Source organism: Ambystoma mexicanum, chromosome 6q, assembly GCF_040938575.1.
Source record: "Ambystoma mexicanum isolate Mex_15411 chromosome 6q, UKY_AmexF1_1, whole genome shotgun sequence".
Lineage (NCBI taxonomy): Eukaryota > Metazoa > Chordata > Amphibia > Caudata > Ambystomatidae > Ambystoma > Ambystoma mexicanum.
This window is the reverse complement of record NC_090937.1, coordinates 486866833-486884191: the sequence shown is the minus strand read 5'-3', so window position 1 is coordinate 486884191 and position 17359 is coordinate 486866833. Positions and strand designations below refer to the sequence as shown.

Here is a 17359-nt window from a genome sequence, read left to right as displayed (position 1 = left end):
TCGAGGCAAGCAGCCACCACAGCCAACAGCTTGATTAAAATCCTGGAGGGTCAGTGACAGGCTGAAAGGCAGGCCCACAAACTGGTAGTGGTGTTGCCTAATACAAACATCAGGTTCCTTTAGTGCTTCAGATGGATCAGCACTTGAAAGGCATCCATCAAAAGGATCTGGGCCAGGGTGAACATCTAAAACTTTGCTTTGCAGCTACAGGTTCACCAGGCACAGAGAATGGGTTGTACATCCCTGTCCTCCATTGGCATCAAAAAACAAATGGTGTACCATCCCCCTTCCCACTGTCAGAAACAGGAACACGCTGTACAGTGGCCTCACTAGGAGCTATGAAACGTCCTCCAACAGGAGGGCAGAGCAGTGAGGACAGTTTCTGTAACGCTCACCTGATTCCCACGGAGGCGCAGGTCTGGCTTCGAGTGCTGATGCTTCCTCAATGGTGAAGCGCAGGACTCTGAAGATGGACAGGAAGGGCCCTCTACTCTGGCTTCTCCGGCTCGCAGGAATATTCCCCTGTGCGTGAAAAGGGAGTATTACCTACTGACTGAGTTATGCTCAAGCCTCCACGATACCCTTCCACGTTTCCCTGTGAAGTCTCACCTTAGGGTCAGGAAGGATGAGCTCTCCATCCCGCTTCTGATGCAGGGGCGCGTTGAAACCCAGTTACTTCACTGGATTGAGGAGAGTTCAGGTAAGCTTGACTATTCAGGTAAGGCTCTGTAAAAGTTCTGTTGCAAGTTCAAAAGTCCAAGCTTAATAATAATGTTCATTGTCTTTTTGCAGCCAGCGCTAATGCTTATGTCTTTTTTCCCCTTATGGGCCGGGGTTCGGAATGCCGGAGATATGGCGCCGACCCGAAGTGAAACGTGCAGTTCCAGTTCCAGTAAATGGCAGGTTAGTTCTGGATGAGCGCTCGGGAACTGTCTTTGCATACGCTCATTCAATGTCTTTGTCTTTTTTCCCCATAGGGGCCGGGGTCCGGAAAATGCCTGGAAGCGGCAAGACCCGAAATGAAATGGGAATGACCCAACAGGTAAGTCTTATTCCCTTCCTTCTCTCACCTCTTATTCTTGTCTTTTTCTCTAGGCTCTGGGAAGTGGCTGTGTATCCGGATGATCGCTGCTGAAGATGGAGGAACCCAGGAAAGGTGAGTGAAATGCAGCGCTGCAGCGATCGTAACTAAATGCTTTTAAAAAATAATGTCTTCCCTTTCAGGATCGTCGGTGATGTCTCCGTGGTGCAGATTTAGCTGGTAAGGTCTCTTGTCTCCCTTTGCAGGTGACCCAGGATGCTGACAGGCGTGGCTGAAGTCCAGATGCAGGAGCTGACACGGTGAGCGTCCAGCTGCGAGGAGCAGAACAACGCGAAGCGTGAGTTGCTGATCGGGTGTGGTTTAAATAGCTTTGGAAGAAGTCCCAAGTGTGTACCCTTCCTCCGATCAGGTATGTATCCTTCCCCGACCACAACCAGGTGGAAAGTAGTCCCACAGGTAAAGTAGTTCCATTCAGGCCTCAAGAGGGCCTGGATGTGGCAGCATGGTCTGCATCAGGTAAGTGCACATGAAAACACTTGAACACATGTCTAGCTTTATGAGCCTGGCACCTAAGACGCCAGGACTGCGTCCAAAGGGCCCCAGCTTGGGCCCGCTGGCACTCCCCTGGGGGAAATGATGCCTGCCTCTGGGGTTGCTGGGTCGGACCTGGCTCCTTGGAGCTAGGCATCATGACAGTTTGTTTAGGGTTGGTAGAAGAAAGAGTGGCGTTAACACCAAGGAGTCCGTGTAGGTTCATCCACTCCAGAACGAACAGGGTCAGCATCCTCCAACAGGAGAAAAATGTTTGATGGGCAAATTAGATTGATTTTCCAGTAGGGGCAGAAGGCAGGACTGTGAGAATGAAACATTGCCGGGAGGATAGCTCAGCGGCAGCGTGCGCGTCTTGGAAGCAAGACGACACGAAGCAACAACAGGTTCGATCCCCGGGTCCGCGCTTAGAAACCTCTGGGTGTTTAAGCGCGTTATAAATACGTAACTAAGACAAAAAAAATACGCAACTAAGAAAAACAAACAATTCCTGTAACAGCGCCTCGATGCCTTCGGGCTGTGTGAGCGCTTTATAAATGTAAAATAAAATAAATAAAAATAAAAAAATTGCCTCTAGGGCAGCTCTTACCCTTTCTTGATAAGTCAATTTCCTCTGGTTCTGTTGGCCTACACCAGTGGGAAATTGAGTTGATAGAAAAAGCATGTCGTTTTGGGATACTTTAATTTCTCAAGGGACTCAGAGACAAAGAGGAAAAGATGCTGGTCTCTTTGATGGGCAAGTAAGCAAGCTTTGCTTGCACATTGGGTACAAACCCCAAGTACATAAGTAATAGCTCCTGAGCACAAAACCAGTGGCCAGTGAGTGAGTGCTACCTCCAGAATTTGCATGGTGAGTTACTTGTCCTCTTTGATCAGTTAGGTCAAGCCAGCTAGGGGTCATTATGTCAGTTGCTTTATTCACAACATAAACACAGAATGCAGGAGAATCTCACAATGTTACAAGGGGCATCAATCCTCCTCAAAGATCTGCTGCCTGACAGGGAAGAAAAGTCATGTGCGGCCGGTAAGGGGGGGAATGAGTGTGCGAGGGAGTTGGTGGGGGGGGTTTGGGAACCGACATGGGGGGTGGGGGCTTAGGGCGTGGGAGTACATGACCATGGTCAACAATCCACTAAGCAGCAGTGGTCTTTAGATAAGCAGCATTCTACATGAATGAAGGTCATGGAGTAGAGTCAGCTCCATACCTACCACCTCAGACATCACATCTAGACCGCCTTTTTCCTTGTCGGTTCTTACAGTCCTCCTAGGCTGTAGATCTACGTCGTCTTTCTCTCTGGTTTTGAGCCAAGTGGAGTGTTCTATTTTGCTCAATACCATTCATAAACATTACAAGGCTAGTAAGACTAGGTCTTCTATGGACCCTCTATTGGCGTGCCTTTAATTTGGCAGCAGATGAGCTAGCCCCAATAAAGAAACTGAGTGGTGGGAGATTGGAAGCACAGTCATTGCAGTCTGCTGATGATTGTATCTGCTTAGATTCACATGCTGTGCATATTTGTCTGACAGCTAGTGGTAATCGCAGAGTATTGCATCTTTTCTCAAAGACCGAAAGGGACATCGACATGGCCGTGATTAACACTATACCTAAAGTGACATGTAGTGTACCCAAAATCCCTGATGCGTCGAGGTCCCACCGGTTGTTTTTTCTGCCGTGGGGAAGCCTTATAGTCTGCGTGAGCGAGTACAGAAGAGAGAAGATGTAAGAAGTCTATGTTCCTTCTACTCAAGAGGGGAGGAAGGGTGGGTGCATGTGAATCTAAGCGGATACAATCATCAGAAATATGATCACAGTGAGTAGTGTGTGTCTTCTGATGCTTGTGGATCTGCTTAGAATCACATGCTGTGCATAGACTAGACAGCAGTACCCAGAGATGGCGGTGGGATGTGTGAAGGAACAGTAGCAAAGAGATGTCTTTGCACTGCTTGTCTCACCTGAGAATCAGACCTAGAGTGTGCATCTAGGTAGCAGTGTTGTATAAAGGTGTGTACAAAACTCCAGGTTGCTACTTTGCAAATGGAATCTAAAGGAACATTTGCAATGAATGCTATGGTAGCCCCTGTGCCCAGAGTCGAGTGAGCTCTAGGCATGAAGGGTAGCTCTCTCTTGGCAAGAGAGAAACACAGTGTGATACAGTTTACCATCCACTTGGAAATAGCTGACTTAGAGACAGGGTACCCTTCTCTACCAGCTGCCAACTGGTTTGTTTTTCTTAGTGACTTGGTCTTCTCCAGATAATAAATAACTGCTATCCTCACATCTAGTGTGTGGAGGCTCTTTTCTGCCACATTAGTGGGGTTCTGAAAAAAGGTGGGTAGTTCTATGGACTAGTTTACATGGAACTGAGAGATAAATTTGGGCGCAAGGCATGTGTCTGTGCGCAAAACCATCATGAAAGGGCCTGCAGTTCACTAACTCTCCTTATAGAGGGGATCGTCACTAGCAAGGCGTTCTTTTAGGTGAGTGCCTTAGGCTAGCCTTGTGCAATGGTTCAAAGGGAGGTCCCAGTAGTCTGGTAAGAACAACATTCAGGTCCCATCTGGGGGCTGGGATGGAGATAGGGAGATGAAGTATCTTTAACCCCTCCATAAAGGCTTTAATCACAGGAATCTTCCACCACAAAACCCTGCTCTGGGATATGGTGTATGCCGAAAGAGCGGCTAAGTGGACCTTTAGGGAATTGAAAACCAGTGCTGAATCTAACAAGCGAGTTAGGTACAAGATAATAACCTTAGGAGAGCAGTCAATAGGATTGATGTCCTTGGTATTACACCAGGTAACAAAGCACTTCCACATACTGGTGTAGCAATGTCTGGTGGTAGGTTTCAGAGCTCTCTGAGCATGTCCATGCATCTCTGAGGGAGTTTAAGGTGCCCGAATTCTAGGACTTCATGAGCCTGGCTGCTAATTTGAGTGTTTGGGGGCATGGATGTAGTGTCCCTCCATGATCCTGAGACAGCATGTTGTATGGAAATGGCAGCTTCCTGCGATGGGAGACTGCCATTGGCATGAGATGGAAGAACCAAGGCTAACGGGCCCCATACAGGGGCCACCAGGATCATCGTGACTGGTTCCTGGTGCATCTTGTGAACTATTCTGTTGAGAATGGGAATCGGGGGAGGGGAGGGCGGAAGCTTAGGCAAATCTCACGCACCATGTTATCCAGAGACCGTTCCTCTTGGAGCGGTTCCAGTGGGTATCTGGAGGCATAGTCTCGGCATTGGGTGTTTTCCAGGGTGGCTAAAAAGTCGATCTCTGGGAAGCCCCATTCTGCAAAGACGTTGAATAAAATGTCCTCTTGTAGCCGCCACTCGTGCTCTACAGGTGGGGGGGGGCGAGTCTCTGCTGAGTACATCTGCCAGAAGATTGAGTTGCCATGGAACATGTCAATGGAGGAACATTTTGTATTTGAGTGCCCACTTATAGATGTTTTGGAACAGTCTGGATAGCCCTACAAAGTAAGTGCCCCCTTGTTTGTTCAAGTAGTACATGGCCGTGGTACTGTCCGTGCGGTCTATAACTGTCTTCCCCCTGGAGGTGTGTCTGGAAAGTCTTCATGGCCTTGAACACTGCTAGCAGTTCCAACAGGTTAATGTAATTGGATGTTACTGCTTGAGACCACACGCCGTGCGCTGTCTGTTGAAGAAGGTGACCCCCCCATCCCAACAGAGATGCATCTGTGGTGAGAGTGGCTTCTACTGCAGGGGTGGTGAATGTTTAACCCTGCAGACGCCTTTCCCTTGGCCACCAGTGCAGAGACTGAACCAGGGCTGCCGAGACAACCACTACATCGTCCCAGTGGCCGTTGGACTGACACCATTGGCTCAAGTGCCATTCTTGCATGGGGCGCATGTGCAGAAGAGCGTGAGGAACTAAGACGAAGCAGTAAGCCATCATCCCCATCAGTCACATGGGTTTGTGTACGGTCACCTGCTGACTGGCTACATAGTGAGAAACCGGAACCAGCATGTTTTGGACCCTTTCGCTGAAGGGGAAGACAAGCCTGTCTGCTGGCGAATTAGAACGCCCAGAAACTATAGGACCTGGCTGGGGGTTAGCAGGATTTCTTTTAGTTGATAGCAAATCCTAGGTTGAGGAGGAGATCGACCGTCTTCTGGGTATTTGCCTGGCATGTTCTCTACAAATCCCGTTATGAGCCAGTCGTCGAGGTAGGGATAGACTGGGATGGACTGCCTGCGCAGGTGAGTCCATTACCGCCAGTACCTTTGTGGACAACTTTGGGGCTGAGGCAATACCGAAGGGGAGAGCCTTGAACCGATAGTAGTTATACTCTATCATGAACCTGAGGTACTCTGTGCGTTGGCAACATTGAAATATGAAAGTATGCATCTTTCATGTCCAATGTGGCCGTGTAATCCACCTGCTGCAGCAGTGGGATTACCTCTTGAAGTGTTGTCATTCTGAACTTTTGACATACTTATTCGCAGGGCGCAAGTCTAAAACAGGGCGCATGTGGAGATCCTTTTCGGGTACAAGGCAGTACACTGAATAAATATCCTTGTTTACTTGGCGAAGGGGGGGATCACTTCAATGGCGCCCTTTTCCAGCAGGACCTGAACTTCTTCCAGTAGGATGCGCAGGTGTTCTGGCGACAGGTGTCTGCTTCTTGGTGGGTGGTAGCGAGGTGGTCGGAGAAACTCGATACAATACCCCGTGGGTAATGGTCTTTCGTACCCACTGATCTGAAGTGATCCCCTCCCAGGGGTGGATAAATGAAGACAGGCGACCCCCAACTGGGGAGGCGTGGGAGGGGACCCGCACTGGCGAGTCATATGGAGGTGAAGGCCGGGGAGCCTATGGGAGAAGAGTTTCTACCTATGCCCTTGCCCCTACGAGAACCTCTTTGCTGGTACTGGAAGTTGCCAGAGGAGCCCTGACCAGAGGACCAAGGGGTATTCCCCGAGCACACTGACCTAGGGGCGAGCAGGAGAAGGACTGGCCATGCTTTCATTAGGGCCACCACGCTCGTGAAAAAGTTTAGCCGTAATCTGGCTAAGTGACTTTAAAGTCTCGTGCTCCTTTCTTGCCGTTTCCAGGACGTCGCCAATCGCCTTCCAAAATAGGTTGGATTCCTACACAGGCTTTGGTAATTAGGGAGACTTGTGTTTCGGGTTTGAACCCAGAGTTCTTTAACCAGACATGTCGCTTGAGTAGGGTTCCCTGGGCAAGTGTGCGTCCAGCGGTTTCAGCCGAGTCCAGAGTGTTTTTCAGGATATTCTGGGTCACTTGTCTGCCTTCAGCCACAACCCCCAGCAGACGTGATCGGGTAGGCTCTGGCGCTTCCTGAAGACCATCCTGTAGTAGGCCCCACAGAACATCACTGCAGCTCGCAAGGAGCGTGGTGTTGTTGGCAATCCTTGTGGAGTAGCTGTAGAGGCTGTGACACTCTTCCCAAGGGCGTAATGTTTTTTGCAGTCCTTGTCTGTAGGGGATTCTGCCGAGGACAATGGTACCCCTGCCCTCTACCGAGTGGTTAAGACCAAGGAGTCTGGAGTGGCGTGACCCCTAATGTAGAGGGATCAGAGGGTGCTTGGTGGATCAATTTTTCCAGTGTAAGGGACGGGGGCAGTAAATAAGGAGACAGGTGTCTTAATAGAATTTACTAAGGGAATGGCTTGGATAACCAAAGTCTTTTCCTTGAGGATGTCCTCCACGAAGTCCAAGTCAGGGCAGCTTCGTGCGTAACAATTTTAAAATGGTTTGCTGCACTTTTAAAGAAGAGTTGCACAGCATTTGGTCGTCAACTGGCGACAGATCTCTTTGCGGAGGAGTAGTAGGGGGATCCAGACAGATGACGTCTGGGTCAGTGGTGTGTGGAGGTGTGTGCCATGAGCTCTGGCCCTCTACCTGATTCTGTCTGGGTCTTGATAGACTGGGTCCCGATTATAAAGATTAAACCCTTCTTAAAAAACATCCTGTGATGGGTCCTCAGGGTTGTCCCCAAAGATATTATCGTCGTGTCCTGTGGTTCCTCCAAAGAGGGAAGATGGGCAACGGGGGAGGGACTGGGGCAAGAGTCAACTTCCCTAGGTCTCTTCAAGGCTCTGTCATACTGGTCAGCCATCTTAGCCATACAATGTTCAAACCTCTGCCTGAGGAACCTGTAGGTTCAGGACGTGGTAAGGGCTGCCTAGTAGGGGGCGAACCCATATGTAAAGCCTCAAAATAGTCCCCTCGGCAGAGGAGGTCTCTTTGGAGTCCCGGGCTGCCGAATCGGTAACTGTAAGCTTCTCACAATGCTTTGGCAGCTGTACTGACTCCATAGAAGCTTCGACGACCCTGTCGAAGAGGCCTTAGGGGTTGTGTGCTTAAATACACGTGGTGCATGGTTGCCCTTGTCGCTAGGATGAGACTTCACCATAACAGTGCCGACAGCCAGCCTATCAGGGCCAGGGACAGGGACATGGGAGCGCGTAGGCTCTGCAGAAAGGTTGATGGCTTTCGAATTGGAGCCTTTTCTGCCGACGGATTACTCGTCCGAAGCACCAGCACGGGAAATGTTTTCAGCCTGCATAGCATAGGCGCGCACCGCTTAGTCCGCTTGTCTTTCAGCGTCTTAGGCCAAAAGAGTTTACAGGCCTTACACGAGTGCTCATCGTGGTCATGAGGAAGACACTTATTGCATCGGCAATGGTGTCTTTCCAGGGAAATTTGCTGTTACAAGATGGGCAGAATTTAAAAGGTGTCCTCGCCATAGCAGATGTTAGTGGTATCCAGACCAAAAGAGAGAGAGGGGTGAAGGAAATGCATTCTCAGAGAGAAGAAAGAAACAGGACCCCACTCTCACTACTATAAAGGTCAGGCCTGAGGGCCAAGGCCACGCAGTCAACGGTCGCGGAGAAGTTGTAGATGTAGCCCTCGGTGACAGGAAACCCATGATACAGCCGTCGAGAAGGTTGTCGAAGTAGACTAAATGACTGTAGGCATGGGAATAGTTATAGCAATATAACATCTTACAAGCTCTGCATAAGCGACCAACTAGGTTGGAGGAGAAAAACAATCTGTGGGACCTCGACGAGTGAGGGGTCTTTGGGTACACTACACGTCACGTTAGGGATAGTGTTAGAGTCACGCCCATGTCTACGTCCCTTTCGATCTTTGAAAAAAAGATGAAATACTCTGCGATTACCACTGGATGTTGGACTATATGCACAGCATGTGATTTTTAAGCAGATCCACAAGCATCAGAATATAAAATTACAGTTGCTTTTCAGCTCAGTGGAACAGAGTCTGAGATAAGCAAGAACTCTTTACACTCATTTTGGATGGACCAGGCAGACCAAGGTCAGCTACACCTAAAGGAACACTTTTCAAGAATGGCACGCAGCTATTCTAGGCAGGTAAACCCTAATGCTGTAATATATTATTACAGTTGCTTTTCAGATCAGTGGAACACAGATTAAGATAAGAAATAAATAACTTGTTTAGGATGGCACACAGCTAACACAAAGTAAGTAAACCTACATACTTTTTAAAGGGGGCTGTCAGCAACTTAAAGCCAAGTAAAACCCTAGGCAGACTTATTCTGGACAGGCTAACAGCAGGTCAGGGGAAGCAAGACCTGTTAGAAAAGATTTCATAATTGTATGTAATTTTCCCTCCATGTGTCAACCCCCAAACGTTTTGCTGCTGTTTTACACCATTGACTAAACTTTGCCAGAGAAGCACAGCTCTCAGCTGCACTCCTCTGGGCTTTTGCTCACTTTTTATGGGGAAACTGACATGCCCTTAAGACAGTCAGTACTGGGAGACTTTGTTTCCCTTAGTCCTTTCCTCATGTTGCAACTTTTGTGCAACATGTAACAAGCGTGCAATGTAACTTACCTTACAGCACACTTGGGTCTCTAGTCATTCCAAAGGCCCTAGAAACTCTCGCTGGACTTTTCATGAACTGTGCAGATGTGTCATGGACAGGACTGGTGGAAGCAATCGTTTTCATATATTTTTAACCCTTTCTTGCATTGTTAACAGTGTTTACTACGCTTGCACAAATAGGTGGCCTGGTTCCAAAATGGCCATGCCACGAGGTTCTTTGTCCTGTCCTTTGGCCATCTTGCCCCTTCACCTTCCCCAGGTTGAGTCAACCCGGGTCAGTCCTTATTTGGTCATGCATATTCCCGCAAAACCCAATGCTTTCGTGGGCTTCTGCATGCTTTGTGTGTGTGCCTCCAGGATGTGGGCTGGGATGTCTGTTCCCAATACACATCCTGGGTGCCAGAGAGTCTGGAGTGTCCTGAATGCCTGGGACCACTGTGGTCCGTGATTGGTCCACATATGGAGTGAGTGTGAGCAGATCTATTGGGTCATCTCCGTTTTGGTGCGAAGGAAACTTTGGATAAGAGGAGGCTGAAAACACTACCATGTCGATCCCCTGAGCTCGCACAAACAAAGGATAAGGAGCCAAGCATCCTGCAACAAGAAGCCAAGTCAAGGAACTGCTGGTGACCCGCTGGAAGGTTTGGCACCCTGAGCCCGCTGTCGTCCCGTGGGACCCCTCTGCATCTGATTGTCCTAGAAGGTCTGCGAAGACGCTTTGACCCATTGGAATAGTGGGATCAACTATTCTCGGCACCTTCAACAAACCCTGCAAGTAAGCCTCTTCGGAAGTGGCCCTGGGCCAACCAGTGGGCTGACCAGCTTACAGGGAATGTTTGCTCTGTTACCGCCGCTGTTTCGAGGAGGCCCCCGAAAGAACAAGTTACTCTCTTAACTGGTAACGGTCTTTCGATGGGATGGTCCGACGGCGTATTCCATATCTATGACATATAATCATCACAGCTGTGCTGCTTCGGAAAATCTTCGGCGTCTGCGTCAATGACGTCGATACGCCGCCCTCGAGGACCTCCTCCGCCGTCACTGGATGTTATAAGTAGGACGCACGACGCCCGTAGCCTCAGTTGTAGTTTTTTCCCAGAACGTGTGGCACCAGTCTTCTGCCAGTCTGACACACAAAGCCTTGTGGAAACGTAAGCTGCAATCGCATAAGAAAATTCTGTAGCGGGGAAGGCAGGGAGGGAGCGATATGGAATACGTCGTCGACCATCCCATCTAAAGAACGTTACCAGGTAAGAGAGTAACTTGTTCTTCGAGGGGATTGGGTCCACCGACATAGTACATATCTATGACAGACTCCCAAAGCAGTACCAATGCAAGGAGGTGGGAAAGGAATTTAGAAAACAGAAATTTAGAATGCCCAATCAAATTGCGGAGTAAAGGACCGCCTTGCCAAAGGCCTGATCCTGCCCACGGATGGAATCGAGGGAGTAGTGACGTACAAAAGTATGTACCGAAGCACAACTGGCTGCATCACAAATGTTAGGAATAGGAACACCCCTCTGTAGGGCAGTAGAGGCAGCCATACCCCTGGTAGAATGGGCCCGCAAGCCGAAAGGTGGGTCCTTACCCGCCAAGCGGTAACACTCAGAAATAGCCAGAATAATCCAGCGAGACGAAGTCTGTTTCGTCACAGCCTGTCCCAAACGCTTTCCAGCGTAACCAATGAGGAGTTGATCGTCCACTCTGACCCGGGACATGCGTGAAATATAAAAGCTTAACGCTCTCCTAGGATCAAGCCTATGGAGCCTATCCTCTTCCTTACCAGGATGTGGAGGAGGATAAAACGCCGGAAGAACAACCTTCTGGCCTAAATGAAATTCCGACACCACCTTCAGAAGAAAGGAAGGACGAACTCTAAGGACAACCCTGTCCTTCTGAAACACAGTGAAGGGTGGCTTAACTGAAAGTGCCTGTAACTCACTCACTCTGAAGCAGAAGTGACCGCAACCAAAAATACAGTTTTAAGAGTTAACAGTCTCAAAGGGCATGAATGCAAAGGCTCAAAAGGAGCACCCATCAGAAACTTGAGAACAAGGTTCAAATTCCAACCGGGCACCTGGAAAGGTGACGGAAGGGACACATTAGTAAGCCCTTTCAGAAACTGAGAAATTAAAGGAATTTTAAAATAGGAACACTCTTCAGACGAGCGCTTAAATATGGACAGCGCCGCCAGGTAACCTTTAACGGTACCCACTTGCAAGCCCCTGTGGCCCAAAGAAAGCAAAAAAGACAGAACCATGGGAATGTCACATGCAAAAGGATCCACATTCTTAACGCTGCACCAGTCGCAGAACTTACGCCAACGGCAACGGTACAGGGACTTTGTTGCTGGCCATCTGGCCGAGAGCAACACCTCCATCACGTCTTTAGAGAGGTCCCAATCCTTATACCTCAACCTTTCAGAAACCAAGCGTGAAGGTTGAGGGATCTGACCTCTGGATGGAGAACCTGACCCCCCTCCCGTGAGAGCAGATTGTCTCGGTAGGGAACACGACATGGAGGGCAGATGACAAGTCGAGAAGGTCCGGGTACCACGTCCTCCGGGCCCACGCCGGAGCAATGAGGATCATCCAGGAACCGAATCTCCGTAACCTCCGCAGTACTTGCGGGATGACGGGGGCTGGAGGAAACGCGTACAGAAGTGGCAATGACCACTCCACCACAAACGTGTCTCCTAAGGCTCCTTTTGGAGGAAATTCCCGCGAGCAGAACCACTTGCACTTCCGGTTGACACTGGAGGCGAAGATCTCCAGGAGAATCTCCTGAGCCAACTCCCACTCGTGAGAGATCGCGCTCTGCCTGCTCAGAGCGTCCGCCGTCTCGTTTTCATCTCCAGCCAGATGAACTGCCGAGATCGAAACTTCCTGCTGGATTGCCCAGAACCAGAGCTGCATCGCCTCCCTGCACAGAGGAAGTGACCCTGCACCCCCTTTTTGTTGAGGTAGTGCATGGCCACCGTGTTGTCCTTCAGGATCAGGACATTCCTCCCTCGCACAGTCGGCAGAAAAGCCTTCAGAGCTAGCCTGACGGCCCTCGGCTCCAACAGATTGATATGGAGTCTGGACTCCGACGTAGACCAACGACCGCTGACTGTCAACTCGTTGGCATGAGCTCCCCTTCCCGTGAGGGATGCGTCCGTCACGATCGTCACCTCCGGCCAGGGTAGCCAAAATGGAGCCCCCTTCATCAGATTGTCTTCGACGACCCACCACAGAAGGTCCTGGGCGACCGAAGATGGCACCGAACAGGGTCCGACAACCTGCCGGGGGACCGAGACCACTGGAGCTTGAGTGCCCATTGCAAAGATCTCATCCGCAACCTGGCCTCTGGCACCAGAAGAATGCAGGATGCCATGAGGCCGGGCAATCTCAAGAACTCTAACGCTGGGAGACTCTGGGCAAGCTGAAACTTGTGCACCATCTGCTGAATGTGATGAGCCCTCACCTGGGGAGGAAAACACTGCCCCAGGGACGTGTCGAGCACTGCTCCGATGTACTGGAGCCTCTAAGTTGGCGTCAAATGGGACTTCAAGTTGAGGGAGAAGCCCAGCTTGTGGAGGGAGTGGCGGGTGACTGACAGATGATCCAGGACTTGCTCGGGAGAGCGCGCCCTGATCAACCAATCGTCCAGGTAGTGGTAGATGTGAATCCCCCTTTTCCTGAGGTGTGCTGCCATCACTATTCTACAGTTCTATGGCGCCTTTCTCCAGCAGAGATTGAATTTCCAGCGCAAGGAGCAGATCCGGACTCTTCAAAGAGAAATTCCCCGGTGGATTGTCTTGAGGCCTCTGCCGGAAAGGAAGACAGTAGCCGTGGGTTATGATCTCCAGAACCCACACATCTGAAGTAATGGCGCGCCACTCTACAAGATGCTGCGCCAGCATTCCCCCAAACGGCGAATCATGGGACTTGGCCTCATGACTGAGCTGAAGCGGCTGCAGCGTTGCCTGAGGGCAAAGAGGCAACAGCCCGAGCGGCCTTGACACCTCGAGTACCTTGTTTTCCATCTCTGGCACTCCTACGGTGGCCCCTTTGACTGGCAGCTCCTCTCGCCTTACCAAAGGATGAGTAATAACAAAAGGAACCTCCTCGCCATTGCTGTCCCCTAGGACGAAAAGGCGGAGGTTGGCGAACTGCAGCTCCCAACGACTTTGCTGCAGCTTTTGAGGTCTGCAACCTCTCAAGGCTCTCGTCAGCCTTGCTGGCAAAAACATGTTCCCCGTCAAAGGGCATGTTGAGGAGCCGAGCCTGCACATCAGGAGCAAACCCCGACTCCCGCAACCACGCAAACCTGCTGTTAGGGAGAATTCTCTCTTTAGGCTGAATTTCCTAACCTAGTGAGTCCCCCAGCAGCTTTGCTGGATTTTTTTCTCCTGCCAAGAGTGAGACTCTTTTTCTCCCACTCTTGGACATGATTAATGGTGTTCCTTTGACTGCTAATGTGTTTTATGGGCTATGGGGTCCTTTACTCCATAGGGTCTCGTGTTTTTTTCTGTGTGTGTTACACAGCACCCTCCGTGCAGTAACACAGGGGTGTCATAGTGACACCCCACCATAGACTCCATACCCTGGGACTGACTACTGTCTCCCAGGGCATGTAAAGTCACCATTGGCTTTACTAGTCCCAAATTATTAACAGAAACCAGTACAAACCATCATATTGTGGACGTACTGGTCGGGGCAATTCGATTGCCCCGGGGTCTGTTAGTCGAAGGGGCACGTCTCCGTCCCCCCTGATCGAGTTTTGGCTGGTGGCAGTGGATACTACTTTTTATATTCGACCGTGAATATATTCCTATGGGATTTTCCCATTGTTCGAGGCTACCAACTTTAATTATTTAATTCTCATAGCCTCGAACATACCGCCGGTTTATTTATTTAATATTAATTCGCCGGTTGGTATTTTTTGCCAGGACTCTATTCTAAAATGGCGTTTGTGTTCTCTTCTGTGACTCCAACCCAAGTCGAGCCCTTTGTTCCACTTTTTGGCGGGCTTCTCCACAGAAGCCTCCTAAAGTGGTGCCACTCTGTCTGGGTACCACAGGGGGTGTAGGAGGGGGTTTAGGCACCCTGGACTGAGTTACCTTGGTAACTCAAGTCGCACTCTTGTGTGATTGGCCCAAGTGGTGAGCCGGCCGGCTCACCTCTTAGCATGTTTGATTGACAGCTAGGCTGAGTGAATGGGGGTGTGCTGCATAAAAGCAGGGCTTTGGGGACTGGAACTTCAGAAGTCGCCACAGGACCTGAGAATCCAACGAGGGAGAAGCTAAGCCGACCTACCACGACGACACCACCGGTGGAGCCCTGCGGAACCGACTCGCCACTTCCCGACGACCAGAGAAGATCTCCCGGCTGGAGAGGCTTCTTCCCCTGACTGGTGGGCACAACCAGTTTACCTTCTTCTCTTCGCACCCCAGACCGGCTTGTGGTCGAATTGCCCGTGCCAAGCACCCCGGCAACCGGATAGCCACTTACCACTGGACCGCGAACTAAAGGACCATTCCTTTTAACTGAACTCCGCGGCTGGTTTCTTCCCTGGCAGTGCAACTGACTCCTGTCTTCCTCTCCGACGAGATCCTCTCTTCCCCCGGACGAAGCACCGACTTGCATCCGCTGCCAGGAACAACTGCCCCCGCTGGAGTATTCTCACCATTTTAAGGTACCGTGTCTGCCAGGCCTCCCTTTCTAAAGATTGCTACAAGGTAATAATAACCCCTTAACCTTCTGGATTGGGCTGGCCGCCTTGACCTTCTAACTGGTCCCTTTCTTTGGTCGAACTCCTTTTTGAACCGTTACAAGACTTTTGTGCACTGCAACCGTGTGACCTTGTTCGTGAAAAAGTGTTGGGATCTGTTTCAATTTATTCTCTGCTTTTCTCTCCCTTTTAAAACAAATTATTAGAGTGCCATCTACGTTAAGCGCTCACCGCTGTCTGAAAATAAGTGGGGCTTTACTTAAGACTTGTCTAATATTCTTCTAAGGGAGTGTATATCTTTTAGTGACCGTTTTTGAATTGCTTACTATTAGTGCCTGTGTGTTTTTCTAGATGTGGTTTTAAATAAATAATTATATCTCTTTTACACCAAGCCCTGGTCAGTGTTTACTTGTTCTATGTTCTTTTGACGTATTGTGACTACTCTGTATACTGCCTAACTCTTCTTGAGGGAGGTCTGACTGCTCAGCCACAGCTACCAAGTGAATCTGTGTGGTACAGACTGCTACCAAGTGGGTTTACTGCCAAACACCTGTAGTTTTAAATCTTTTGCAGTGGTCCCAGAGGGAACACCACAGGTGCACACGGTCTCGAGCGCATCGAGGACCGGGACCTGGAACGGGCATGACGAGAACGATTCCCCTTGTCCGAGCGGGACCTCTCCCGCGAATCGTGCTGACCACCCGAGCCCGAAGGCGTGCGAGCTGTGTCTCTCGACCGATTACGACCGACCCAACTTGGAGGCGCGGACGGACCAGTGCCCTGCGATTCGAGAATCGCTAACATTTTCTTCCCGAAGGAAGCCCATTCCTCAGGCGTCGCATGCTTGGTGGGATAAGCGACCCGCTGACGTGTGGAGTCCTCGGATGAGGACGGGGAAGGCGATCGATGACGGCGCTTCCGGGAGTGATTCAAAAAGGCAGAGGAGTGGCGGGACCAACTCTGGGACCGAGACCCACTGGACTTCCGACGACGATGCGGAGAGTCACCCCTTGAATCGTCTGTCGAAAGCCTCGCAGACCTCGACTTCCGTGGCTTGGACACCTTACCTACCGACAACTTCTTCTTGCGCTCCCGCAAGGCTTTGGACGTGAGCGACTGGCATTCAACACAGTCATCCGTGTCATGAGCCTCCCCGAGGCACCAGAGGCAGGCGTTGTGCGAGTCTGTCACCGACATCTTGGACCCACAGTCCCCGCACTTCTTAAAGCCCAGATGTGGGGTGGAAGACGAGGTAGACATCTTCACGAAGAATATACTTCACAATACGAACAGGTTCGAAGAACCGAGAAAGAACAGAAACTCCAAAGCGTCGAGGCGCGCCAAGATCTCCGCAGCAAACACGTTCGCGGAAAAAACAGAACTGAGGCTACGGGCGTCCTACTTATAACATCCAGTGACGTCGGCCGTCAGAGGAGGTCCTCGAGGGCGGCGTATCAACGTCATCAACGCAGGACGCAGACGCCGAAGATTTTCTGAAGCAGCACAGCTGTGGTAATTATATGTCATAGATATGGAATACGTCGGAGGACCCAATCCCCTCGAACTTGGTATACGGCTTGCTTTGTGTCCACGGCACCCTCACACCGAATTTCGTACACTTGGCATTCCCAGGTCTGAAGTGAGATGAGTGCGCCCGGACCGGAGTAAACGCGGTTACCGTGTTGCCCTGCTGTGGCAACGACCTGTGCAAGTTCGCTGCATTCGTGACCTCCTTGCCCCTGAAGCCTGCTGCAGTGGAATTGGGCTGATTCCTCCACCCGAGAGGAGAAATCGCCACTGTCCCATTTGGGAATCCTCGCTGTATCTTGGAAACTACACAGTGTCTAGACGTCCTGATTGTCGCATTCGAACCTGCCAGCGAAGTGGACTGTACTGGCGAAGTTTGGGTCTGCCTGCGTAAGGGACCGGTGAGTAGTCCTTACCCCAACCGGTGGCCCCTAGTGCAGAAGCCCATTTTTAAGCACAAAGTGGTCCGAGGGCCCCTTTCCTTTCCACAGCTATTGTGAAATAGCGACTCCATCTCGCACTCTCAAAATGCCTCTGCCCTCAAGTGGAGGTCCTGCTTGAATAGTGGGAACTTGTTTTTCATCACCTTATCCACCTCCCTGAGCTGCTATAGACCCTTGAAGAGACCCTATTTTGTCCATTGGCACAAGCGCGTGCATGTACTATTGAGC

General features: G+C 50.5%; 1 protein-coding gene across 5 annotated transcripts in view; it reads right to left on the bottom strand.

The window, feature by feature from the left end:
- CENPE (centromere protein E) overlaps positions 1–17359 on the bottom strand; it is a 2471681-nt gene that overhangs the window by 1100339 nt on the left and 1353983 nt on the right. The window lies entirely within an intron of this gene.